Source organism: Triticum aestivum, chromosome 6B (assembly GCF_018294505.1).
Source record: "Triticum aestivum cultivar Chinese Spring chromosome 6B, IWGSC CS RefSeq v2.1, whole genome shotgun sequence".
Lineage (NCBI taxonomy): Eukaryota > Viridiplantae > Streptophyta > Magnoliopsida > Poales > Poaceae > Triticum > Triticum aestivum.
This window is the reverse complement of record NC_057810.1, coordinates 173,673,179-173,679,987: the sequence shown is the minus strand read 5'-3', so window position 1 is coordinate 173,679,987 and position 6,809 is coordinate 173,673,179.

The window sequence follows — 6,809 nt, the reverse complement described above, 5'->3', positions numbered from 1 at the left end:
AGGAAATTTTGTATTGACAACAGTTTTAGATAGCAGGAGACGCCTAGCCTGCTTTGCCTCTGCTAGCTTATTTCTGGCTTCTTCCATCTCTTCTTTGACTTGGGTGAAGAGAGCGCCTGATTGCTCTTTTCGCTTCTTCAGGAACTCAGCTACATTCTCAAGGGCTGATGCACGCTTTATTTTAGCCTCTACTAATGCCACGAGGACACGAACGGCTGACGACTCCACATGGCTTGTGTGTAATCCAGCATCATCTGGGAATTTGCACCTTGTGTCTAATCCAGCATCATTAGGGAACTGGCACCTTGTGTGTAATCCAGCCTCATTTTGGAAACATGATCTCGAGGTTGACCATACTTCCCTCCTCGCAGGAACTGCATCCTGACATGAAGTTACTTCTTTTTCAGATCAATATTCAGAGAAACCTAGATCCATTTAGTAGAAGCTAAATAAACAGAACTCGGAGAAGTGAATTCAAAAGGAAAAGAAATATAAAAACAGACTACAAGGTGAGAACACCCACTTCCCACATCAAGCTAAAAACGAAAGCATTAGGACGATTAAGACTCTTCTTATTACACATCGAAGAACACAACGCTTAAGAGAAATAGAAACTACAACATATACACATCGAAGAACACGAGGCTAAACGAAAGTAATTGAAAGGGTGTTACTTACCAAAGCTCGTTTTATAGGTTCAGTGCAGCTCCTCTTTAACATGCCACGCTCCTTGAAGATGTCCCGAATATCCCGTGTTTGGTCTTCATTGCTCCTCTGCATGTTCACACTCGTGGTTTTAAAATCTCAACATGGCAAGAAAAATACTAGTAGTAATACTCGCACATCTTGTGGGCAACATTAAAGCACTCGTCTGCCATGTTAGAGTATCTCCAACAAAATTGCAACATGCAGCGGTTTAAAAAAGTGTTTACAGTGCTGAGATCGAGAAGTAGATACTAGAGAGTAGAGGATAGTTCTCAGCATAGATAGATAAAAAAAGATAATTCAACTACTCCTCGTCGTCTGACTCCTCCTCGGTGATGGCCTCCTCCGACGTCTAACTGTAGGCGTGAAGATACTGATCGTCATCGGATTCCCAGGGCGATGCTGCTCCTAGCCTCATGTTCAATTGAGCATCCGCTTTTCGCCTACGCTTGTCCTCGCGATAGGAGGCTCGCTCCGCCCTCCTCTTATCCCTCTCTGCCCTTCTTTGCGCGTAGAACTCGCGCTCGTTGATGATGTCCTGCGGGAAGTGTTGGCGCCATAGCGCCATGGCTTCCTCGTCCATCTCAGCGATGTAGAGATGGTGCTCCCGCCTCCGGTTGTCGCGAGATCCTCGTCGGTGCTAAGCCACAGCAGAGGCGCGAGCTCCTGTGCCCGCTCCCGTGTCGGCACGTTGGAGAAGTTCAATGTTCTATGAGGCCGCCGGAGGCACCACGCCGCCGCGTCGTACGCGCGGGCGGCCTCGTTGGCGGTGTCAAAATTGCCGAGGCCGAGGCGCATCCCGCGGAACCGGATCTCGGCGGAGAAGCCGCCGGAGGGGTGCGCGTGGACCCCGTGGTATCCCAAAGTTTCCCGGCGATGCGGCGGCATGGTGGCGCAGCGGCGGTGAGGCAAAAAAGAGCAAGGAGAGAGCAGTGGCGAGGTACAGAGCGGTGGCAAGGCACAGAGTGGTGGTAGGGCGTTGGATTTTATAAAGCGCGCCGGACGCCGCACGCCAAAACTAGCGCACGCCCGGCCGCTTTTTCCTGCACGCGCGATCCTTTCCCGACGTCTCTGCTATCTCTACTCTCTTCTCTACGGTTATATTTATTTTTATATTTTATATTTAATATTTATCTCTACTTCCTTTACTGTCTACTTTTTTTTCTCTATACTTTTTTTCTTACAATATAGGCCGTCTGATTTATATCTGACATATAGGAAGGAAACAAATGGGAATTTTGCAAAAAGATACCCATACCCCTCTCCAGATTTGCAAATAAGACCTTCCTTCGTTCATCCTTTTCTCCCACAAGATAAACTACTCATAAAAATGCATCTTCATGCGTGCAACGCATGGGCATCTTGCTAGTTCTAAAAACCTTTCCATCATTTGCCACACTACTGGTTGCAGATGAAAAACCTACCCGAGCACAGCGCGATACAGGAGAGACGCACAATTACAAGCTGATATTCTGTTGGACAATGGACCCTATAACCAATTACTTTTACGGGAAAAATAGCACCCAGGAAAACTAAAGGGTAGGTATGAACAAAATTGGAATTGCACATGTACTGCTAAGTGATTCAATACACACATTACCAATCGAGGAGGAGTACGATGGTTGTGGTGGCCTCTGTGAGTCATGGTCAGCAACGGGAGTCAATTCATTGTCCACGACAGTGGTACTTCTACGCTTGGCGTCGGCTTCCGAGAAGCAGATCCGAGACCGTGGAAGACGATGCCGGGGAAGAGGCTCCGTGTACGATGATGACAGTGGACAGGCTAGAGTGCGGCGTACGAGGTCATCGATGAATTAGATGCGCTGCGGTGGACGAGTGTGCCGATGTAAAGGGGAGGAGCACGAAGGCTGTGGTGCCGTGGAGAAGTCTATTTTGCGGTGGGGATACAAAATTGGGAGTATTTAGGTGTACTACTCTGGGTGCCGGGGTGGGGTTGGCTGGGTAGGGTGAACCTGAAGTTACGAAAATAGCCCCCTACCAAGCGTCATCCGTAGGCCTGTTCCGAAGGCTATGATGGTAACTTCCCACTGCTCGAATCAGGGTCGCGGGAGATTTTCCCGCCGACCTCAAAATTTTGTGACACTGGACTCCCCGTGTGGCGTGTTGAGTGATTCGGCTAAGCAACTAGCAAGTAGTAGTAGTAAACTCTGCATATTAGGTTTGACCGAAGTTAAACTTCCTAAAGTTTGACCATGTTTATATAAAAGTATAAACATTTACCATAACAAATATGTATGATGTGAAAGTACATTCAATAATGAATCTAATAGTATTTATTTGTTATTGTAGATGTTAATATTTTTTGTTATAAGCTTTCTGAGAGTTTACAAAACTTGACTTTGACCAATGCTAATACGTGGACTTAAATAAAAACGGAGGGAGTACACATTTGTTTTCTTAGTTTGTAGTGAACTAATCATTTGCTGAAATTGTGAAATAAATATATTAGGCTATTGACTTCGAATGTAATGGTCTATACAATTCAATAGTTACAATCATTGTCGAATGCCAAGATGTATACAAGGTCTATAGTACTTCACAACCTGCTCAAACTCACATAATCCCAGTCAAATGAGAATCTAAATGCATTTCATAGTTATTACTTTGTAGGATGCAACAAAAACAACCAAAACTCTACATTAGCCATTATAGAAGCAACATTTTGACATATCCCAATGTGTGAATGAAACGTGCAGAGAGAGCTTTTGAAGATGGAGCAGATAGGGCAGGAAAGATTGTATTTATGTGGACGAGAGAGTAGGAGACAAACCTAACGAGACACACACACACAGAGAGAGAGAGAGAGAGAGAGAGAGAGAAAGAGAAAGAGAGAGGAAGAAGTTAGGTCTGTGAGAAAGATGGAGACATGTAATATACGTGAGATGCGTGTGCATCCGGACTCTGTATACATGGAAGGAGAAGAGACAACACGTTTGATGAGAGAGCTGGAAAAACATGGACGAGAGGGGAAGGATCTCATGGGTTGAGGGATTGACAATTTTGTGCGGGGGAGAGAGGGATTGGTAATTTTGTGCAAGAGAGAGAGAGAGGGTGGGGGGAGGAGTTAGTCAGCCACCGTCACATCACCCTGCTTCCAATTGACCCCGCATTTTCTAGTGCGGTGTGGTCGCCGTCTTCAATCTGCTCGATGACCTGTTTGAAGATTGAGGTGTTGTGCATGTTGGGGTGCAAAGAAGCACAAGCGAGAGTGGTCGCTGTATAACCTTGGATGGGGATGAATTGTGTGCTCGGGGGAGTGTGTGTGTGTGTGTTGTGCTGCGTGTGTGTGTGTGTGTGTGTGCGCGCGCGCGTGCGTGTGTGTGTGTGTCAGATATTGAGAGAAAACAAACCTAAGGAGAGAAATGGGTATTCACGAAGAGATTGTGCGGGCCTTGAGGTGGGCAGGGGCCGAGTGAGGGTGTCAAAATGTGCGCGTTGATGCATGTGTTGCATGCGATCGTGCGAGGGACGGACGAATCGAGAGAGATGGTTGTTGTGTTACGGATGCTCCTCTCTCTCTCTGTCTCTCTCTCTCTCACACACACACACACAAGTAAACTAGAAGACCGTTCTCTCATGTATACACAATGTATCGGCATCTGTCTATGTCTCACTCATGCATGATCATTTGCACATTCACACCTCTCTATGTCTGTATCACACGCACACCGTCTCCACATTGCCCTTCCGCCACGACACACAAATGGACACATACACACGTTCTCTCTCAGTCACACACACAAAATAAGTATTAACAAAATAAGGGCGCACCTCAAACGTCCAAATCCAAATAAACACAAACTGGAGCTAAATTCAAATATATGGAAATATTGCAGCGTCAAGAACTTTCCCAGGAAAAAAAAGTTGAGTAATATTCGAGGATTGTTTTCACACACACAAAAAGGTTCGGTGGATCTCCTTCGAGCGCGACACGGTGACGCACCGTTCGATGGACCGCACGGCCGCGGTTCATGCGCTTGCACAGGATTCCGTATCGTGGCTGTGGTACTAACTTCAAAATTTTTAATAAAAGCGCTGCCTAAGTCTAATGTTTACGTGTACTAGTACGGTTTTCTTTTAAGTTTGACCAACCTTATATAAAACTAAAGTAAGCTCCCATACGTGCACTCATCAATATGCCGCCGCCGCCGTTGCACATGCCGGCGCCCGCCTGCTCCGGCCAACAATTTCTCGCCCGTCACCGCTGTGTCGCCGCCATCCCTGTGCCATGAAGCCAAAGGCTCGCCTGCTCACGTCGTTTGCAGTCCCTCCTCGCCATGCCGCCGTGTTGCCAAGCACGCGAGCAGCTGGTGGAGCCGCGTCTATGCACGCAGCGTACGAATAGGAGGAGAAGCGCGTGCTCCAGCACGCCGGCGAGGAGGAACTAGCGTGTCATTGTCATCTCCGCCCGCGTGGAGGAGCCGTGCATGGTGGCTGTCGCGGCGCAAGCTGGTCGCTCGCGCGTCGAGGCGGCAAATCGGGTGCGGACGCGGAATCTACCTTCGAGACCTTGAATGCCACGTGGATCCTGTAATCTGAACGAGCAATTTGGGTCAGTCGACTCATGTGAGCCGTTTGATGCAACATGGATGGCTAGAAGTGCTTCTTCCACCTCTTCTTTCGTCTTTTTCCTTTGCTTCGTCGAACTTCTTTCACAAATCGACTGACCCAAATTATACTACTAGTATGAACGTATTAAGTACAGTAGGAACACGAAGATACGAGCAGTAGTACCAACTACAAGAAGAACAGTAGTAAGACATAGTACTAGTACTACTCTACGTACTAAACAGTAGTAAGAACAGTAGCAACACACCCTTGAAAATAAACTAAGCAACTAGTCCGATTGACACTGCAGTAGAACCAGCATGAGCGACGGCACTGCAACCTACTCGGAGTCCGAGTCCATGTCCTCTACTTCGTCCTCGTCCCTCTTACTCTTCCTCTTCGTCGATGCTTCTTTGCTTGAACTGAACACTGGGCTCTGCTTCTTCATCCAACCCTTGTAGATATTTAAACAAAGGTAGGCATCCATTGCTGCGTATAGGATGTGATCTTCATCCAATGTCTTTGACTCCCATGCATGATGAAACTCGTGATGAGGTTTCTTCAGTTTAGCGTATGAAGGATCAATCATGGCTGCTGCCAGGGTCAGCATTGAAGGTTGAGAGGAGGACACCAGGCTTGCCTTCTGGAGATCGAAGGGCTGGCCTACAACGAGACCTATCCAACGCAGGACATCCCTTGTTATTAAAGCCTACAGTAACGAATTTCACTCTTTTGTCCTTGAGGAAGTTCTTTAAATCCTGGCACTCAACGTCGGCAAGGAATATGTGGTAGACCAAGCAAACATTATGTACGCAAACCTAGATCACGGCGGGCTTCTTCCTCTCTTCGTCCTTTAGATCCTTTTCTCGTCCCAGGACTGTGGTGTACTCAACATCTAGCCCAGCGACCCACTCCTCCGTTTAACTGTTGAACATGCGTAGGAAGCGAGCAAGCCATGCTTTCACCGTTGCGGATCCACATGTGTAGATGACGATGAACTGACCGCCGGTGATGGCTCTAACCTGGTACTCAGCGGCGACCATGGAGATTTGGGAGGCCATGGATTTTGGAGGAGGGTTAGGAGAACTTGAACTGTTGTACCCCGCAAAAACTGGGAGCGAACTAATGTGAAAGGAGGGGACGACTGGGAGCGAACTGTTGTGAGGTAGAAGACGGGGACGAGTAGGGCGTGCGAACGGCGTGGGGTTGTTGGCTTGCCCGGTGGATCAATGGCTGCAAGCCCCCAAAGAGTTCTTGAGAACTATGCGGGACCCACTAGATGTCATGTCTACTAGACCCATATCGTAGGCCTGACGGTATAGCTTCTGCCTGTTCGCACGCCATGCTGGTGCATGGATGTAACTTCACTTAATTCCGTCAACCGTCGCGCCTCCCACGACCTTCGCCTCCCTCGCGCGGTCGCGCCCTTTGAGACTTCGACCGACTATAAATGAGCAATTTGTTTTCCTACTCCGCATGCATGATACTCCCTCTGGTCCTTTTTACTCCCGTCAACCATTTTCAAAGTGTTTGAC